Source organism: Globicephala melas, chromosome 1 (genome assembly GCF_963455315.2).
Source record: "Globicephala melas chromosome 1, mGloMel1.2, whole genome shotgun sequence".
In the NCBI taxonomy this organism is placed as follows: Eukaryota; Metazoa; Chordata; class Mammalia; order Artiodactyla; family Delphinidae; genus Globicephala; species Globicephala melas.
The window spans coordinates 3,198,503-3,218,347 of record NC_083314.1 but is presented as its reverse complement, the minus strand read 5'-3'; positions in this window follow the sequence as shown (position 1 = coordinate 3,218,347).

Genomic DNA, 19,845 nt, shown 5'->3' with positions numbered 1-19,845 from the left:
TTTCAAGCCAAATACTCTTTTCTGGTTTTCTTCTTTTCTCAGTTTCTTTGATTTTTTTCTTAATTAGGATATTCTTTCTATAACACATAATACATTTACATTTCTCATTTGTGCATTTGATTCAAGTAGACTCCAATCAACTAGGTTGCACTCAGAGGTTCTGTTTTATATTTTTTATATTTCTTTATATGTCTGTGGCCTTATTTGTTTTACCTCCAACAGCTAGGAAATTCCAGGAGACCAGTGTATTTAAAATAGGCTTGATGGTGGCCAGGGCTGGTCAGCTGCCACAGCCTCAGCTTCATCTGTTTCAAAAGGCCTTTGGTAGAGCTGGGTGTTTCTGCCCCCCATTCCCCAGGGGAAGGGAGGGGGTGAGGGGTGTCCAGTGTATGTGTGGTATCATGGTCAAAGGCATTTTCGATTCCACGGCTCATACCTGGCCTACCAGTCCTTCATACTCCTGATCGTTGCCAAGTCACCCCCTCAAGACTGTCTCCTCCTGCCTCAGCCACAGTTCCCCAGCTACTAAGTCACTGATTTGAGCTGCTTGGGGAGAAAATGCGACCACACTTAATTCTATTATAGATCAACGTTTTCATCAGCCACGCAGGCTTTTACTTTAGCAAGAAAGAAGCAAACAAATGTGTTCTGTTCGTGTGTTTAGTCCCATAGGTTCCAAAGCTCTTTTTCGAGTAAGAATAAAAGCTCAAGTGTTGTGTTTTCTGTTTTTTTGTTTTTGTTTTTGTTTTTCTCTAAAGAGACACCATCTCATGCCATTAGTTAAAGAATACTGAGTTTCAGGGATTGAATTTAAAAATATGGATGCTTGCGAAGCATGAACCCTATTTATCCTGGTCAAACGTCGGGATGCCATTGAAATTGAAGTGGTATTGTGTAAAGTTTTTGCTGGATGGTTGTTTTATTTACTTTATTTTGCATGCAGCTTCTGCAAAGTTCGAACAGTAGCAGTTTGTGATGTGGCAGCCACTCTTCCAACAATACCAAGAATTAGTCTTTTGTCCACACACACCGAGGGCAATGCCGTCTCTGTCTGAGGGCACACTGAGGCTGTTGCCTATTTTCAGCTGGGTTGATGACTACATTCCAGACTCAGGAAAACTAAGCACTGCTGTTATGGTACAAACCCTGGGTTTTCCTCTTGGCAGCCCCTAAAAATAACCCAACGAATTTGTAATTTTCAAGATAATTTTGGCTTTGGTTTTATAAGTGATGGCATGTATCTGGACTATGTCTTTTAACCTTGACTTTGTTTCAAGCAACTATCTCTGAATACATCAGCTCTCAGTTTGGACTAAGCGAATGTATATTAAATTATTTTGGTTTAGTAGCTACGTGAAAAAAAATATAAGTGCAAATATTTTGGAGTTTATTCAGCATATAGTTTACCCAACACTCATTTCATTTAAGAAAAATGAGGTGGAATAAATCAATGACTAGAATATATTAATTTACTAAGGTTTAAACATTTTCGTTGTCAGTTAATGCAATATTTTATTTCCAGCTACTTTTCTGCTGCTTCAGACATAGAAAAAAGAGGTGCTGTTGAAAAGTAACAAGGTATTTTTAGGCTGTGTCAAATTTTCAAACTTTCATTCTTGTGGGGTGCTAATTATATGCACAGGAGGGTGAAAAGTCTTCCTCTGCCGCCTTTGGGATCCTGTGACCACCAGGGGAAGGGATTTGCAGCTGCCCTGCAGTCTCTGCCCAGCGGGAGGATGGCGCATTGTTTAACAAGGAACTCGGGGCCTTTCCTGGCAAGCGGAGGAGGTGGCTGATTCATCACCATCTGTCCCCGTGACCACAGACTCTACACAGATATGCTCCACCGGGTCATGTATGTCACCTGCGTGCATGATGAGAAAGGCTGGGGGTGACAGCAGAGGCTGAACAACCATGGACTTTCCCTCCAGCCCTGAGCAAAGCCGGTCCCTGCCCTGGTTTGCCTGATGATGATCTGGAACTTTTCACGCTACCCATTCACATACTAGATGGCTGTCTGTCCTCAACAAGGAAGGTCAAACCACACACAGAATGAATCTGGAATTTCAACTTGGTCAGAGTGGGTCGTGAAGAACAGAATGGACGTCAGGAAAGATGTATTATCTGCAGAGAAATATTCAGCAAAACGGAGAAGTTCCTCCTTTAATAGCCCTTATCTCTCAGTAAGCTGGGCAAGCGTATAAGCTGATCTTTCAGCGTTTCGTCAAGCACTTAAGTTATGTTTTTATTGCGAGTATCTGGTAGGAAATGACAAATCTGCAAGTAGGTTTATCAGTGTTTTTGTTTTTCAAGTTATATGGTGATGAGTCAGAAATGTAGGGGGGGGACCATGACCCTCAGTCAGTAATTGATCTTATCGCTAAGTCAGAGAAAGTCTGGTTAGGAAACATTAATGCCAGGATGAAGGTGAGAAGTGGGAACATCAGGGGGATGACGGAAGGAGGAAAAGACAAGGAAAAACATGCATCTAATGTGGGAAGGATCTTCCTGGTGACATTTCACTGCATAAATGCGCTTGTCACGAATGGCGGGAAGGAAGGATAATGTCTGGCACGTTCTCCCTAAAGAGCAGTACCCCTAGCGGGGATGGGCTTCTTGTTGCACTTGACAAGAGAGAAAGTTTCATTCTACCCGAAAATATGATGCATCTTTCTCAGACTAACTGACGATATAAATGGGCTCATGTTAAGAATCAGAGTGCCTCTGACACTCCTGAGAATAATCAGAGGGGCCCCTCCAGCCTCTGGAGCAGATATCTCAGCAGCTGTAACGGGTTCTCCACCCTACGAGCCCCACGGAGAACAGAGGGAGGCGGGAGAAGGAATGGCACCCCTCTCAGTGACGTCGCTTCTCATAACCTGACAGCTAAAGGCGTCTACTGCCTATTGGAACGTTACTGGGAAAATCAGAAGACTTCAGTGCATTTCCAGGGCCTCACACAGGCTCCGGCATGTTTTCTCAGCACTTTGTCCTGCACCCTGCTGGGCAGCACAGCAGAGTCTGGCTGGGAGGGTCTAAGTGGTCCTCTGCATCGGATCTCTGATCAAAAGAACAAGGAAGACAGGAAGGACAGAAAGAAGAAGGGAGAGAGGGAAGAAGACAGAGAGAGAGAGAGAGAGAGAAAAGGAAGATAGTGGAAGAAGATGGGAGTGAGAAGAGAAAGAAAACGAGTACCATGGGCTTCCCTGCTGGTGCAGTGGTTGGGAGTCCGCCTGCCGATGCAGGGGACACGGGTTCGTGCCCCGGTCCGGGAAGATCCCACATGCTGCGGAGCGGCTGGGCCCATGAGCCATGGCCGCTGAGCCTGCGTGTCTGGAGCCTACGCGTCCGAAGCCTGTGCTCCTCAACGGGAGAGGCCACAACAGTGAGAGGTCCGCGTACCGCAAAAAAGAAAAAGAGTAACATGAAACAAACACAGTGGAGACATGATCTGTCTTCTGATGGGGATCAGGGGGAGAATGGCAATTAAACTATCTCAAGTCTCTCATTGAATTGCGTCCTCTTCATTGAAAACAGCTCAGTAAGAAAGGGAATTCCACATGATATCTTTTCTTTTTTTTTTTCAATTCAATTGAACAGGACAGAAACCTGATTAGTTGGGGGCAAGCAAAGCAGCCTGGGCTTTGCTCTTTCCAGAGACAGCTGGAAAGGTGATGTGCCAATTGCACGGCTGTCAGCAGTGGGGGGATGTGGTCAGGGCCATGCGGGTCAGAACATCAGTGAGTGGATTCGTCTGACATTAGATGCCAGGTACAGTTCAGCCACCCTTGGAAATTTCAATCCAATTGGAAGAGTATATAAGATTCAGGACTTCTGAAAAACCCCTACCAAGTAGCATACCCAGAGGGACAAAATTCCAGGCACTCAGCTCCAGAATTTATGCTACCATCTTAAGGAATACTCTCCATCCCAGGAAAGAATTAGGATCTTTTCTGGGCCTAGAATTTTCTTCCCTACTTCTTCCACAGGTAAGAAGTCCCCTCCAAGAAAAAATGGAAGCACCACTTTGTGGATGTACTTCACCGACCCCAAAGCAAAGAGTTTTGCTTCCTCTGCGAGTCTCACAAGACATTATAGAGGCATCATTCCAACCTGACCTCTTGACACAGAAATTATTTTGTTCAGTCTCTCTCCTGTGGCTTCTCCAGAGAAGGACCCGTGTCTTGCTTATCTTTTCAAAAATGATTTGTTGTGTTGAGACAGTAATTTTTCTCAAAAGTAATGTGGCACAAAGAATGATTGTAGAAGCTTAGGAGATGCAGAGAGAAAAATATCAAGAGGCTTTCAGAGATTATCAGATAAAACTTGACTAGCATAGAAAGGAAAGGGAAGATATAAATTAAGAGGGTTGAAGTGGGAGTGTGTTTAGGGAGAGGGGAGTGGGAGGGTAGGTTAGCGGAGTAGAAATAAGGAGGTGGAACATGGGAACCAGAGAAGGGGCAGCATGTGAAGCTGGGAGATGATGCTGGGGAGACTGTAACTTGAAACTGTGGGAATCAAGTCGAGAAGAAAAGTTGGTTACTTTTTGTGAGGAGAGAAGGAAGGATTCGTGGGAAAAACATTGAAGGCTCCACAAAAATGTTGGTTTGAAATGGAGTCAGTGGCCATGTAGTGAACTGGACCCCGCTGGATACAGTGGAGAAACACCAATAAATAAAAGATCTAAAAATGGCTCGCGTTGTTACTAGGACTTCAGTCGTCAAAGGGATTTTTTTGAGCATTATTTCATTTGGTCCTTGTAATGGTCCTATAAAGAGGACAGAGCAATGATCAGTAACTTTTAATTCATAAATGAAGACACTGGTCCTGCTCTCAAGACACTTACCACAAATTAGGTGAGAGAATGCAAAAGAAGAGGAGGAATAAAAAAATAACAGCAAGCAAGGGCAGTGCCTGACTGAAAATAAGTGTTTTATGTGTTCACAGCTGGCTGGCGGGGTGCTGCCACTGGCATCCAGAGTAAAGAGGTTAAGGATACAGCTAATCAACCCCAAAAGTACAGAAGAGCCCCTACAAAAAAGTACCAGCCAGCCTAAAATGTCAGTAGTGCCACGGCTGAAAAATCTGGGTATACAGAAACCCAGTGAAGATACTTATTTAGACAAATTGTTGATAAAAATGGATACCTTTGTTATATAAGCATTAGGTGTTATTAGCACAAATTTCAAATGGCGCTCTTCACTTGGGTGATATGGAGATAACTTGCTTTGGTTCAGTATCTAAAAAACCAGGAATTTTTTTTTAAATGTGATGTTTAAATAGGAAATAATCATTGCTTAAAATAACAAAATCCAAAATATGGGGCTCCCTACAGAATGAATGAACCAGTTTCTTCAGCAAATACGTCATGGGGAAAACACACACAAAAGAGAAGGGGAAAACCATCGATAATAAGAGACTGAAGGACTTCCCTGGTGGCGCAGTGGTTGAGAGTCCGCCTGCCGATGCAGGGGACACGGGTTCGTGCCCCGGTCCGGGAAGATCCCACATGCCGCGGAGCGGCTGGGCCCGTGAGCCATGGCCGCTGAGCCTGCGCGTCTGGAGCCTGTGCTCCGCAACTGGGAGAGGCCACAGAACAAAAACCTCCTTGAAAATTTATAAAACAATCAGAGCAACCGAGCACTAAATGGACGTTTGGTAGTATTAAGGGGTTTTTGGTTTTTAGGTGTGATGGTAATATAAAAATATTATAGTACGTTATAAAAAGAGACTTTCTCTTTTAGAAAGATCTATGGAAATAGCAAAGGATAAAAGTATATACTATCTGGGATTTGTGGGAGGAATTACGTGCTGGTGTATATGAAAAGTGACTGGTCATGAGTTGGTAATTTTTGAAGCTAGGTGATGCATAATATGGGTTTACTATACAGTACTATATTCTTTAAGTTTGTATATATTTGATATAATCACTAAAATAATGTTTAAAAAGCACTTCTACCCATACGTATAGGTCAACCTAATTTTTCATAAAAGGGACATCACAGTGCAATGGGAAACGTATAGTATGGTCGATAAACGGTGTTGCATCAATTGATTATCCATTCGAGAAAAGAAAAAGAGTATCTTAACCTCTACTCACCCAAGTCACAAAACTCAATTAAAACTAACTGTGATATAAGTGTGAAAGGTAAAACAATAACAGTGTTAGATGAAAACATGGGTGACCACCTACATGACTTTGAAATAGTATGATTTTTCTTAAACAAGACATGCAAAAATAGCTGTAAACTAAAAAACAAAGTTAGATTGATAACTTCTGTTTGTCAAGTGACTAAATTAATAGAAAAGAAAAGGAGGATATTTACAAGACATTTACCCTACCGAAAATCATGTCTAGGCTATGTAAAGAACACCTACAAACCAACAAAGACAGAAAACCTAGTGGGAAAATGAGCAAAACACTTAAGCAATTCACATAAATATCAGAGAAGGTACTCATCTTTGTCACTTATTAATAAGATGCAAATTAAAACCACAGTGTTCTATGTCTACTACCTCGCTGGAATTGCTAAGATGAAATGACATACAGACAATATTTGACGTTGGTGAGGCTCTGTAACAACTCTAGGTTTTATACATTGCCAGCATGAGATATAAGTTCACACAACCTCCTAGGAAAGCTGTCGGGAAGTGTCTTCTGAAGCTGCGTGTATGTATACCACGTGACCCAGCAACACAAATTCTAGGGATGGACTGCCCTGATAGAAAAGTATATGCATGCTTACCCAATTCCTGTACCAAAATGTTCAAAAGCCTAGTGAAACCCTACATATCAATAAAAATGAACTAATTACAACCATAAGCAAAACAGTTATCAATCTCTCAAACATGATGTGAAGCAGGAAGCTACACACAACAAAGGAAATACAATATAATTTCACTGTAACGAAAGCTTAAAGACAGGCAAAACCAAGCTATGGTTTTAGAAGTTGAGAGCTGTCATCCTTGGGCAAGAGAATAATAACTGGGGTGACTGATATCAAGGAGGTTCTGAGATGCTGGCAATTCCCTCTTTCTTGGTGGAGGTGGTGGTTAAACAAGCACATTCAGTTTCTGAAAATTCATGGAGCAGCACATCTAAGATATACACATGTTTATGTAAATATGTTCTATTTCAATAAAAAATTGTCCCACAAGCACTCCCGGCTCGACTTTGTGTTAAAGCCGAGTAAACATCCTAGAGGAGGTATTTCTTGTGATACTTCTGACAGCATGATGTGATGATAGAAGAAATGTGTCCTTCAAAACAGAAAAACTAAACCATGATAAAAAAAAAATCAAATATTGCTACAGACCGATGACGGATATTAATTTTGATAAAATATCAAAAAAACTGGAAAGAAAATTATTATTGTATTCTCATGATTTTAAAGTAATATTTCAATATAAAATGAATCAATCCACATGTGCAAAGATGTACTTGATTGAGCTATGTAATATCCTATGTAATTTGAAATATTAAAACTTGGAATATTTTTTCTTTACAAGTTTTTACTAAAAAACAAAGCAAAAGAGAAAACATTGTAATTGAAGCAGCATTTTGCAGAAATGCCATTATTTACAAACAAGAGATTACTCTTTGCAGGGGGAAATAATGCTTTGATATCTATCAGTGGGTTCTCAATAATATTTTTAATCTCAGCAGTGTGCTATCATGGCAGGAAAACAATGAAGTGCATATTAAAAAGTATGTCATTAAGAAATAATTTCTCTCTAGAAAAAGACTGGTTATCCTAAAACTATGAAATGGGAGGCACAATTTGATTAATAGAAGGGAAAAAATAAACTATACTGGGCGTTTATCATGTTCTAGACTTAATTCTTGGTCCCATATACGGTTTTTCTTTTAACCCTTAAAACAATCCCTTGAGGTTGATAACAGTAGCCTATTGTGCAAATCAGTAAGTTGCCTAAATATGAAAAACTAGTAAATGGTTGAAATATCAATTGAGGTGTGAATCACACAGAAGGACCTGATCAGTGTGGACCAGAATGACCAAGGGTATTTTCTTAACTAATTGATGCTGAATTGGACCCTGAAGCATAGGTCATATTACATTTTGGAGAAGAGTTCATAGCAGAAGTAGGAGTTATAAAAGTAGATATAAAAATATATATATATATATATAAAAGAAAAAAGTAGGCATAAACTGTGTTCACCTTACCTTGGAGGTTTATGGCAGGATGAAAACTGGTCCCCAAAGATAATCAGATCCTAAATCCCTAAAACCTGTCAATGTTACCTTATGTGGGAAGAGGGTCTTTGCAGATGTGATGAAGTTAGAGATCTTGTGATGGGGAGATTCTCCTGGATAGTATGCGTGGACCCTAAATGTGACCACAAGCAACCTTAGAAGAGGGAGTCGAGGGAGATTTCACGCAGAAGAGGAGAAAGCAACCGCAAGACCAGGAAAGCCACCAAAACTAGAAGAGACAAGGAGTGGATTCTGCCCTACAGCCTCTAGAGGGAGCCTGGCCAGCGAAGACCTTGGTTTTAGCTGATACAAATTATTTTGAATATCTGGCTTCCAGAATTTTAATAGAATGAATGTGTGTGTGTGTGTGTGTGTGTGTGTGTGTGTGTGTGTGTGTGTGTGTTTAAGCAGCCAAGTTTGTGGTAATTTGTTTATAGCTACCACAAGAAATAATACAAGGCTTAAATAACCTTAGTTTGAGCCCAGTGACAAGTCCAGAATTTCTACATTGTAGGGACTGACACACAACAGTAAGTCTTCCCTTACTCTGTTTCACAGTGGAATTGTAGGTTTCATGGAGAGGGGCTGGCAAGAGAGGAATTTTGAAGAATAGGGAGGTCCTAAAGAATCCCATGGGCTTCTTGAAAACCAAACTGTGGAACTGCCAATTCTAGTCCTCAAAGAGAAACTGCTTTCTGTCTTGACTTTCCTCGACTACCACTCGTGTAAGACAATTGTAACGATGGAGCAACTGGGCATGAGAACAGCACAGGTCACAAAAGCCAGATTGCAGCTACACCATTAAGGCATCTCTCTTCCTGCCCCGACTGCAAGCAGCGGAAGAGGCATCGTGGGAGATGCCCTGGGGGAATGGCAAAGCGGCCCATCAGCACCCAGCCCACCCCTCCACGCCCTACCAGCCTGAGCCTGGCAGGAGCTAGGAGAGGAGAAAACACTCCTCCAAACAGATGGAGAGACGGAACCTTTAGGGCTGACCTTGCTTAACGCATCGAAGCCTAGAATGTCTCTGTCGTTTGTCCAGGATTTCATCTTGGGAGGGAAAGGAAACTTTGACAGTGTTTATGTAAAGAAGAAATAGTGAGAAAGAATAAAGTTGGTTTATGATTAGATTATTCAGTTTAACCTGTTACAAAAAAGTATTCCTCTGCATACTTCATTTCATTTGCACAACACTGAGTTTAAAAAGTTACAGAGTTAGCAAGGTTAAATAATTCGAAGTTATGCAGAAAGGGAAAAACAGTAAGAGCTATTATATGCTTTCTCAACCTATTCTGTTCTTTGTGAAGCAGGGTGCTAGCTAAGGGCTTAATGGATATTATCTTATTTAATCCTCATGTAACCCCCAAAGGTAGGTAGTTTATCTCCAGTCATCAGATGAAGAAACAGCCTTAAAGAAATTAAGTGACAGCTGACTGTAACAGAGCAGGGATTTAACCATATTTATCATATTCTAAAGAACATGTGCTTTCTGCTTTGAAATGTGTAAAAAATCTAACCAGATCTGAACTTGCGCAGAGCATAGGAATTCTCTGTCAATAGATGGGCTTCATTAGAGTCATAAAAGGAAAAGATTAGGACTTGTGAAAGTCTGTATGGGAAAGGATTTATTTTGTGACTCTGGTAAATAAAGCCATTGCCAACTTTTACCTGGTTCTGTTTGAAAGAAAATCAACAAATGTATTTCAGAAAGGGAAATTCATTTAAAGTCGATTCATGGATACCTGTAATATTGCTACCGAGGTTTTGGTACTGCTGCAACACACTCCCACAATCTACTTAAAAGACAGGTAAGAGCATTAATGTTCTACCTGTAGAAAACTGGTGGACATCGGATGATCAGTTCTGGATAAATACCCTCCCCCTTAGATGCAGATCAATGCATCAATGCAAATGAGGAGGAGTCTGGGCAATTTGCAAGCCCCTGGACCCTTGTCATGCAGGGTGTAACTTGCTAGCAGAAGAGCTGGAATCCAGTGTTTCTAAACCCCTTCAATTCAGGATTGAAGCAGCTGCTAATGAAGGTCTTGGAGAAACTGTTCCCTATGAAAGGCACAAGCCACCTTCCAGGTGGACACAGAATGCCTGGGTGTTTGCTGCTTGTCTAGGGAGCCATGAGAGTCTAGAGGAGAGAGATTTATCACAAAACAGAGGGTCTCCTGCAAATGAAGGAAGATTTTGTAGCAACACAAGACACAGATTCATCTATTTTATGATCCAGCAATATTGCAATCAATTTGCTCAAAGATAGTTTAGTGCTATCAGACGTGGGATTGAAAGACCCAGCTTACCATTCTTCTGCCATTCCTTAGTTGGGTGATTTTTGACCAAGTAGCTTCTATCTTCTCCATTTTAATCTTCTAAATTGAATATGATAATGCATATTTTCTACAACCGTGAGTCACTGCCACATGACATACAGATATTTTTAAAATGTTGACATAGCTGTTAGATTGGGGATTCCATCTCCCTCTGCAAAATGTTGCTTTTCTATTTCCCAGCACGTGAGAAGAAAAACATAAATGTGACAGGATAAAGGAAAAGAAATGTCCTTGATGTATCAAAAAAAGGGATCCCGCCTAGGGTGATGGCAAGCTGCCTTGCAAATGGGAAATCTGGCTGCTGGGAGGTCTCATAGACATCGACTTCCCTTCTCAGCATTTGCACTACTTTTTAAATAGCAATTACTACACATATTAGCATCAATTTTTTCCAATATCATACATGCTAGTTCTCTCTTTCTAGCTAGATCATTAAGTCTTCAAGGTTTTGTTTCCTGGGTTAGACTTTTCTCTTCCTGCTATGTGCTAAACAGGGCTAGGCACATAGAAGTATGCAAGAGGTTTGCCATTGTCTTTCTGAAATAGGTTTTGAGGAAAAGCACTACATACAGAGGGTAAGGGCGTGTTTTGACATTAGATAAATCTGAGTTTAAACTATGACCCTCACAGCTTCGGGACCTTAGATGAAATGCATAATCTCTCTAACTCAGTTTTCCCATCTGAAAACTGGGGATAATGCTATAAACTAACTACACCTACTACAATGAGGAGTAAGTAACATAAACGCATGTCACATGCTTAGCCCAGTGTCTGGCACAGATATAGGTAAATGCCCAATAGATGTTGGATAATTTTTTTTGAATTTTATTTTATCTTTTATACAGCAGGTTCTTATTAGTTATCCATTTTATACATATTAGTGTATATATGTCAATCCCAATCTCCCAATTCATCCCACCACTACCACCACCCCTCCGATGTTGGATATTATTTGTATTGTTTTCACCAGATTTGGCAATAAAAAGTGGAATGGTCACGTAAGCCAGGGAAAACTTCTACAATAGCAATAAAACCCATTTCACACTTGCTCTAATTTCATCTTATTGCACTTCATTTATGTTTATCGTCTGCCTCATGTTCTTTTGAAAATGCATAGTTTTCAATAAATAAAGTCAAGGAAAAATGCAAGGAGCTATTTTAAAATAACTAGTTAATTTTAGGCACAAGCATATTAATGTTGTGAAATTTGGCATATTTTGGGGTTCTGAGGTAATTAACAGTGAAGAAAATGAAGAGAAGACCATAAAATTTTTACTTTCATGTCTCTGTGGAATGGGTAATATTTTTAACCTCAGTAAAATAAAAAGTCAGTAATATTTCTAACAGAAGAGCAATATATGAAAAAATAAACTTATCGAAAAACTTTTATAGATAAGAAATCCAATCAGTATTGCAAATCTTAGTAAAAATTATAATTATATATGTAATATATAATGTATATGTTACATTCTTCAAACCTATGTTTTGCACATGTTTTGTTCATGCTCCATTACACTAATATTCAGAATAACATAAGGCGGAGACCTAGATATCATTAAATTTTATAGTCTCATTTCACAGGAAAGAACACTGAGGGAAAAAATGGCTGAGACCCATCCAGATCATATTGGAAATTAAAAGCAGTTCTAGGGCCATAATCTCTTTTAATTCACGTTGTCATTGGTTTTTTTAATGATTTAGTCACAACCGCAGTCATACATCTAAATGTTAACATTCAACTAACCTAGTACTTTTGAGCTCCCAATGTGTCTACCAGTCCTGTGTAATGAAAAAGAGGGTGGATAACAAATGATTTATTCACTTGAGTCTATCTGTCAGCAAGTAAGGAGCCATTGAAGATTCCTTTTCAAAAATACACCTTCCTATGCACCATGGATCCTGACATTTTGTTATTAGAGGATTATTTATTTGAATTCCATTGATTAAACATTCCAAAGATCTACTAAGATGCAAGAATTGGTTAGAGAAGAAAAAGCTATATATTTAGGGGTTATCAATCATTTACATTTGAAAGAACAAAGAGACAAAACTGGATTCATCAACTGTATGATGCCTGCCTATCTCTATTACTGGACAATGGGCATTTCTGAGGACAGGGGTCAAACCTATTCATCTTTGTGCCATTCCCAACTCCCAGTGTCTGGTACCAAGGAAGACGTTAATTGTTGGATGATTTTTTTAATTGATGTTCATTGGGCGCCTACTATGTGCAATTCACAGTGCTTGGTATTTTTCAGTATGTTGTTTCTTTTAAATTTAACAATACTTTGAAGTAGTTATTCTTTTTCCCCATTTACAGATGAGCAACCTAAGACAGGGAGAGAACAGATACCTTGTCTAAGCTCATACGATTAGAAAACGGAGGTGCTGGAATTTGAATTCAAGTCTTTCTCTTAAGAAGCATTTCTTTCCCTACCTCATGAGCCACCACAATGTCCAGAGAACCACTGACTCTTAGAGCTTGAAGAAATCTTCAAATTATCTAGACACTCAAAACCAGTCATATTGGGGATTAAAGCCAGTTTTCTTCACTGGCTTTATTGCCCTCTCGTTTCCCCCTAATACTAGTGTAAATGAACTGATCAAATTGACTCCTTTCTCACTGTTCATTGAAAGCACACAAGTCAATTAATGATAATTTTTGAGGGGAGGAAACAAAGTGGAATAGTAACAACTCACCATTTATATTGCAATTAATATGTGTGAGGGATATGTATTAGTTCCTTCCATCACCATAGCAACCCTATGAGGTAGAAATTATTATCATCCTCGTTTTATACACAAGTAAACTGAAGCTTGAAAATATTAAAGAACTTTTCTAAGTCTGTATATGTGTAATAAAGAATCTGACCTCACCCAAAGAGAGGCCTAGCCTTCCCACTGACTGTTGAGAGGTAACCACTAAACCCTCAGATTTCCCAAGTGATAGGTGTGTCTTTGTTATTCATAGTAGGTCCCTTGGACCACACGTAGTAACTGATTCTAATGATTCTAATGCCACAGAGTGGAGAAAGGGTGGCTGAAGATTGAGTTCAACCCATGGGCAATCAATCAAGGAAATGCAAATTAAAACTACAATGAGCTATCACCTCATGCCTGTTAGACTAACCATCAAAAAGGTTAGAAAAAATGCTGAGGATGTGGATAAAGTGAACGCTTGTGCACTGCTGGCAGGACTGTAAATTGGTACAACCACTATGGAAAGCAATAGGGAGGTTCCTCAAAGATTAAAAAGAGAACTATCCTATGATCTAGCAATTCCACTTCTGGGACTATATCTGAAGAAAATGAAAACGTTATGTCAGGAAATATCTGCACCCTTGCGTTCATAGCAACTTCTTTACAAGAACCAAGACATGGAAACAACCACAGTGTACGTCATCCACAGATGAATGGATAAAGAACTTATTTCTATTATATATATAACAGAATATTGCTCAGCCATAAAAATGGAGACTCTTGCCATTTGTAACAACATGGATGGAACTTGAAGGCATCATGCTCTGAGAAATAAATCAGACAGAGAAAGACAAATACTGTATGATCTCACTTATATGTGGAATCTAAAACAAAGAAAAAAGCAAAACCCATAAAACACCCAAAACTCATAAAAAGAAATAAGATTGATTTCTGGTTATCAGAGGCAGGGGTGGAGGTGGGGGAATTGGATAAAAGTGGTCAAAAGGTACGAACTTTTAGTTAGAAGATAATTAAGTCCTCAGGATGTGACGTACAGCATGATGGCTACAGTTAGCGCCACTGTGTGGTAGATTTGAAAGCTGCTTAGAGAGTAAACCCTAAGAGTCCTCACAAGGGAAAAAGCATGTTTTTTTTCTTTTTCTTTTGTATCTTTTTTTTTTTTTTCCAGATTTTAGGTCTATCCAGCCTCATTCACTTTATTTTTTAAATTAATTGTTACTGGCATATAGTTGCTTTACAATGTTGTGTTAGTTTCAGGTGTACAGCAAAGTAAATCAGTTATACATATATCTACTCTTTTTTAGATTATTTTCCCATATAGGTCATTACAGAGTATTGAGTAGAGCTCCCTGTGCTGTACAGTAGGTCCTTATTAGTTATCTACTTTATATATAGTACTGTGTATGTGTCAATCCTAATCTCTTCTATCTTTATGAGATGATGGATGTTAACTAAATTTATTGCAGTAATCATTTCACAATATCTATAATCAAGTCACTATGTTGAACTCCTTAAACTTATACAATGCTGTATGCCAATTACAAGTGACCCTTGAACAATGCAGGGGTTAGGGGTGCCAACCTCCTGCACAGTCAGAAATCTGCATATACCTTTTGACTCCTCCCAAACTTAATTACAAAATAGCCTGCTGTTGACCAGAAGCCTTACTGAAAATGTAGGCAGCCAATTAACACATATTTTGTAAGTTATATGTATTATATTCTGTATTCTTACAATAAAGTAAGCTACAGAAAAGAAAATGTTCTCAAGAAAATCATAAGGAAGATGAAATACAGTATTGTACTGTATTTATCAATACAGTAAATTAACATCATCTGTTTACAAGACGAATCACCTGTCAGTACTTACTGGGTATATTGTCTTATATAATACAAAACTCAGTAGACGTTATACGTATTACTAACGCTAGACATCAGAAATAAAAAGATAATGTGAAAAAACATTCATATTTATTTACAGGTGTAACCATTCATGCATTGATAATGTAGAAACAGCAATATGATTGCTTCATAGTAACCTAGAGAAATCAGTACAATTACTCCAGCTTAGCCTATACACTAATGAATAAACCATTGTAAAAATTTTATGGCACATAGTAATACATATGCATAATACAGTATTGGAAACACTGTTACATTTTCTAAAAATGTATCACCTGTGATACCACAGTGATATGCAGTTTCTCTAATTATAAGACAGAGAGGCATACTGTATGGTAATGTAATTCTTTGAAAGCAAAGTTATAAAACAGTAAGAAAACTAACACATTATTACTTTTATTTTAAATATCACTCACCTTATGTAAGGATAGACTAGTATGTACATATATTTTACGCATTCATGACATATGTAATATTTTCTTATTTTTTTCAATATTTCTAGGCTACATGATTCATCTGCAAGTTGTTTCCAACTGTTGCAAATCTCAAAAAAAAATCCAATTATTTATTGAAAGAAGCTCCACATATAACTGGGCATGCACAGTTCAAAGCTGAGTTGTCCAAGGGTCAACTGTACATCTCAATAAAACTGGAAGAAGATCTACCAATCAACCATGCCTACATAAGGACACTCCAGTGGAAACCCTGAACACTGAGGTTCATGAGAGCCTCTGGCATTGTCACCATCAGTACCAGGAGGGGGCCTTGTCTTTTGGACAATGGAAGCTTTGTACTTGGAACTGTCCTAGACTCCATTCTATGTGTCTCTTCCTTTAGCTAGTTCTAACTTGTATCCTTTCCCTGTAACAAATATGACCATGAGTAGACTAGCTTTCAATGAACCTTAAGAGTCTTCTTAGTGAATTACCAAACCTGAGGGTGATTTGGAGAAACGCTTAAACTTGCAGTTTTCTGAGGTTTGGCCTCAGACTGAAATGCTATGCTTACTAGTTCCACCAGACATCAGCAGTCACCTGGAAGCCACCACTGCTTCCTGGCACGCACTTGGGCTGTGGCTGCAACAGCTGTTTGCTGCATTTGCCAGTGTTGCTATGAGTTCCCACCCTGAATTCAGAACTTGAAATATCCCTGGGTTCTAGGCTGAGCTGAGTTCATTGCCTAACTTCTAGATGACACTCTTGGGGATATCCCTTTATTGATGAACTTAGCTTATGATAGGATCCTCCAAAGGGATCGAGATATGACTTCCCTTCAAGTGCCATGGGACTGGCTTGATCAGTTCATCAGGTGCCACTGACAAGTGAGAGAGAGGTAAGCTGAGTTGCTGTTTTCGCATATATGTGTCCTGCCCCATTGAGAGAAGGTGCGGGCTTCTGAGAGGCACCCATGTGTCTGGAGCCATACGTGGAGTCAGAGTGAGGGCATTCACCTTGGGGACCATGGCATGGTGCCCACAAAAGGTGTGGTTCTGAACACAAACTCATGTTGTTGCTTGCCTTGCTGCTCTCCCACTTTGTCCCCTGACCCAGGGGGGAACACAGAATCAGGCTCTTGGAAACCAGTGCACAATGCTAATGAAAAAGGAAAGGGGGAGTGAGGAGGTCACGCAATTGATTCAGGAATGTAAGACACCCAGATGATGCACAAGGACCTTATGAAGCCCTACCTTTACCAGTAGGCTGAGGGCTTTATGCTCAAAACCCAGAGCCTCAAAAATACTGATGAGGCCACTGTCCATCTCCTGGAGGTGGGTCCAGACCCCAAAGAGGTCAGTTAAGACAACCTAGACAGGAAGGTTACCTCCTATGGGTAAAGCCACTTGAAAACAACAAGGGATGATCTGGTAACCACCCAGTGGGTAAAAACAGAGTCAGTAAATGTTTCAAACTTTTACAGAAAAACTGTCAAATGCAGCTACACACCGTTCTGTTGACTGTTGGTCTCATTCTGATTATGCTGGGTACTTTCACTGTTTTGTACTCCAGGGCCCCAAACCCTCCAGTTAAGCCATTGCTTCAACAAGACGTGTGTTGGCAGATACTGAGGCCCACGTGCTACAGAAGCTTACAACCCAAAGACCTCATCAGATAGCCTGTCATCAACAAAACCAACAACCGAGGCAAATGGCCTTATAGGAACTGGCTACAGACTAAACATAGAGCCCCAAACGCAGGCACAGATGTTTTAATTGATGCAACCTGACACTCTGTTAACAAAATACTCTCAAATCAGGCCATATGATTTAAAACTCAATTGCAACAAAACCCCTCTCACCACCTTTCTAAACCAACCTTGTACTCTTGGAAAATTTTAGATTTGTTCACCCTTCCTGGGAGCTGTAGTGGTGCCAGTCAGTTCTGACAGTCCATTATGACAGCATCAAGGATGCCAAAGTCATCTTTGCTAGCTGTGCAGCCACAGTTCCCTTGATTTAAAAGATACTTACCGTTGGGATCACTAGTACTAAGGATATCCAAAATTTATATTTTGAGTCCAAACTACAGATCTCCTCCTCCTATATAGACGGGGTCCTCATCCATCTTGCCCCCCAGTGTTTGTTTATGTGGGTTTGTTTCCTAAAACTGTACAAATGTTAAATGTTTAATCTCTGGTGATATGATATTAAAAAGAAATTGCTTTTCTTCTGTTATTGTTCAACTCAGTCATCTTCACCTATGCTTAATCCTTACTAGTCACTTGTGTTATTTCATTTTCTTCTTCTTTTTTTTTTTTCATTTCCCTTGGAACATCAGTGTCATTGTTACTAGTTTCTAAGAACTCATGTATGACTAACATGGTAACCATGTGTCATGCAATGCAAATGAAATACCACGTTTTATTGCCATCAATTTACTATGGCGTTTTTTATTTTGGTTCTGTGCTAAAATATAATCATGGTGTGTTTAAATAAATAAATAAATAAAATGTACAAGTCAGGATCCCAGGCCCAATGGTGCCTTCAAATCACACAAGTGGATCAGCCTCTTTATGACCCTATAGAGCCACAAAACAAGACCCCCCATTAAACCGAGTGGGTATTTACTTGAAAAGGTTTCCCAGTCCCACAACCCCCTTGATATTACCCCAGCCTAAGACCTCATGGCTGGAGATGGCTTTGGCCCCTGCACTGAGGCTGATTCTATCCTGGACACTGAAACCTCTGCCCCAGGGACACCCATGAAGTGTGACTCCTCAGACACTGACGAATTGGATACAGGACACGGATTGATTTTCTTCCTGTGACATAACAGATTCTGATATGTTTCCTGAGCCTACTGTCTGTTTAGCCCATGATCCTAATATCTTCCCTGCACCCTGCCAAGACGCACACCCCTACTCTCTTACCTGAATCAGGTTACTACTATTTGTGCCATTCTAAAAACCAATGGGAATTTTTGCTTTTCCCAGGAGACAACTACCTCCTGAAGGTCAACCACTGGACCTCCTGGGAAGAGGACTACTCACTCGAGTCAGTTCTCCTACTGCCCCCTCAGGCTTTCCATTGCTGCTTCCAGCCCTGCCCTGTGTCTCCAACCATGACCAATATGACCACCCTCTTCCCTTGGTCACAAGCAAATATCACTAATATTTACATATACTTTACTAAACTACCAACCACATGCCCTCCACCACATAACTGCTGGACTTTCCAACATGACTCAAGAAAAACAGCAAGATATTATATAAATATGTGTGTGTAGATATATATTATACTTTATAACTCCACCATATTGCTAGAGATCCCAGAATTTTCAGATCTATTTTTTTGGCTAATGCCATACAAGTGGGAAACTTAGTATGGGCCATCCTCCAAGGACTCTTTAAACTTTGACTTGTATTCCTTCTTTCTACTCTCCTAATAAAATGTTTTATATGCTGTTGGGGGCCACTTATGCCCTAATCTCGACAGGGCTCTTCTATCATGACCCCAAAGTTCCCTTAATGTAATGTCAAAGCATCACAGAGCCAACTGGGTTACCATGAGTTTTATATTTTGTTATCTGATGCTTTGATATCTGGGGTCTTATTGACCCTGGAAGGGACTGTCTGTCTCCCCACAAGGTTATCCAAGTCCTAGAGACAGTAAACAACCATCCCCCCAACCCCTCACGCTGAGAGCAGGGAGCACGCCTTTCAAACGCAAAACAACTAATGATCCAAAGCACAAACCCACCACCACCTCCTTCACTGCGCTTTTGATTTCTGAGCTGTTATCCACCTGCCCTAATTACCCCTGGGCCAGATACCAAATATCTTGGTAAGGCCCCTATGCACCAAGGCCCTGTGAAATCATTCAAAATAGCCAACCTTAATCCTCCTAACCCTGCCTTGCCTATTCCTTCCCACAAAAACTACAATAAAGGCTCTTCCCACAGTTTTCCCTTCTGAGCCTCCTACCAACCTGGCACTTTCCTGTGTGCTCCCCTCTCCCTGGATGTGGTGCCTTTGCCTTATGGAACTGAGAGCAACAACTGTTTTTTCAATGGCAGTCATCTTCTGACCTAAATAATAATAAAACCTATTAAAACAGGAAGCTCAGCTTTTCCAAAACAAAGGACTATGTTTATCACCCTTTTGTCCAGAAACACTCAATGGCTCCCAAGTTCCTAACTAATAAAACTCCCAATTTCAACACCCTCCAAAACT